Source organism: Schistosoma mansoni (genome assembly GCF_000237925.1).
Source record: "Schistosoma mansoni, WGS project CABG00000000 data, chromosome 1 unplaced supercontig 0071, strain Puerto Rico, whole genome shotgun sequence".
Taxonomy (NCBI): domain Eukaryota; kingdom Metazoa; phylum Platyhelminthes; class Trematoda; order Strigeidida; family Schistosomatidae; genus Schistosoma; species Schistosoma mansoni.
In genome coordinates this window covers 1,110,098-1,112,630 of record NW_017385989.1, presented here as the reverse complement: position 1 = coordinate 1,112,630, position 2,533 = coordinate 1,110,098, and positions in this window count along the sequence as shown.

Sequence of the window (2,533 nt, the reverse complement as noted above, 5' to 3'; positions counted from 1 at the left end):
CGTCGGACATCCGAATAACTCTTGACAGATCATTTGTCACATTTTGGGGGTCATTTTCAGTGCTCATCCACGATCCCGCACTCGCGAGCAAGATTCGAACCCATGATTTACCAGTCTCGCGCCAGAGCACGTAACTTCTAGACCAGTGAGCCGACATCCAACAGTTCTGCTGATGAGTCCCATAATAGGACGAAATGGCCGTCCAGTGCTTCCAGGTTTTCGATGGTGGTCTAGCTTCAATTGACTCATGATTTCAACTATGAAAATACTGAAATTACTCAACACTGTATGATTTAATTTTTCTCTACAATTTTGTAGACTCACGTATTCACCAAGTGACCATGGCTTGTGCACCTCGAGAAAATGAAATCGTGTAAGAGATTTCCTTTACAGAACTACGTTTTTTCTTGTTTGTGAGTGATCATAGTTTATATGACTTGAGATGTTTATCGATATACTGTGCTCATCCTTTAAATCGGGATTCTATTCATGAGATTTTCTATATATTTCGTCTACTTTTCAGTTTGTGGATGAGTTTCCTAGACAGTTAACCTTGATCCAACGTAAGTTACGTTCCTATTGTCCCACTTATTCTAGTACTTTCGAGTAAAATATCTGTTACATAAATTAGGCTACTAATGAGTAGCTCAATCAAAATGACAAAATAAATCAGTGATACGTGTGTATAATATATTCTTCTAAGAAGTTCGAACTAGTACGATACCAGTCAATTGCTACAGATCGTTATATATCAAAATATAATGCTTACTATGTAAAATCATTTAGGCAGACTAGATCGGAATCTCATCGGTGTAATTAGATCCGACATTTAGTGTACACAAATGCTACATTTGATCATTTATTAATGAAGCTTCACTTTACTGATTCATGTTGTCTCGAAGGTAGTGTGTACTATCTTAAAGACAAAACATTGTGTTGCCCACCATTAAATTTTCAAATTTTGTCAGAATGAATTCACATGATTTGCGTCGTATTCTGTTAAATCCAATACATGTATGAAATACAATGTTCAATGGTTTGGAGTCCAAGTGTTGAGGGGAGAGACTGAACGTCTTGGATTCGATCTGTGATTGTCATATCATGGGTGCACACTTCTGTGGAGTTCCATACTAGGGTGAAATAGTTATCCAGTACTCCCTGGTTTTCGCGTGGTTGTTTGACTGAGACCATTCTGTAATGTTTGCTATCAATGATTGTTACATATTTCGAAATAGATTGATGCAATATGATGGTAGTGTAAATGTATCAAAATGCTGAAAATGGTTGTCAGTCACATATGATTGACCTTATTATCGTTATTATTTTGATTCTTGTTATTTATTTATAATGTTGGACGTCAAGATAGGGTGTGGTCTATTCATTAAGATTGTTCCTGAATGACTATACTGAAGTCTATTTATTGTTTTCCACTTTATGAATATTGATTTCATATGCTGACATGGTTTTTTTGTTTCTGATGGGAAACAATGAGAGGGTTCCCTACCCCTTCAAAACGTTTGTTTATTTTCAATGAAGAAAATAATGCTTTTACACCCTCAGAAATCATTATTTTAACCAGTGGGACAATATACATACTGCTTTGTCCTAGGATCAGTCGGTAACTTAGGACGACATTTTCGTATGTCCAACCCCCACTGGGATATCATACTCAACAAGCCTTAGAGGAAACAATACCTGCACCACCTTTCTTGCGACCTTTAACTTGACTGATGACTAGGAAGTAGACAATAATGGAGTCAATTTATATGGTTATCTATCAAAATGTTGTGTGTATATGCGTGAAAAATTTATGTATATATTCTTCATATAGCATAAAGGATTTGAGGAGATTGTTACATTTTACTGTTTATGTCTAGTTAAGGTTAACAATGTAGTACATACTAAGTATGCAAAGGAACCAAAACGTTTGTCATGTTGGGTTAGATAAAAGGTATCGGTCACTTCATTCGTGACTCTACTGAAAGGTAAATAACCGACTGTTTGGAGACAAAAAAGGTTTATTTTCCTAAAGAATTCTGTCTTATTTGAGGATGTAATTTGTTTACAGACAAGAAACGGTAATTGTCATGTATATATGAGTGGAAAATTCATGAGACTTATCTCAAATTGTCTACATCCTGTTACAGCAGTTAATTAATTTCATAGTTGAAATCATGAGTCAATTAAAGCTAGACCATCATAAAAAACCTAGAAGCACTGGAGGGCCGTTTCCGTTCTAGTATGGGATTCCTCACAAGTGCGCACTCACGATCCCGCCTACCGGACTCGGACTCAGGACTTTCGGTCTCGGACACGAACGGTCCACCTCTAGTCCAGTGAGCTGGTATCCAACGATGTTAATATCTAACTTCAGTCATACCACGTAATTAATCGGTTGTGAAACTTCATCTAAGCTCAAAATTGAAGAAAGTGAACTATGAAATTTGTATGAGAAAATTTATTTTCTAAAATAGTCATAAACTAGATAATGAAAAATACTAATTATGAATTGTAATAGCCACATTGACCACTT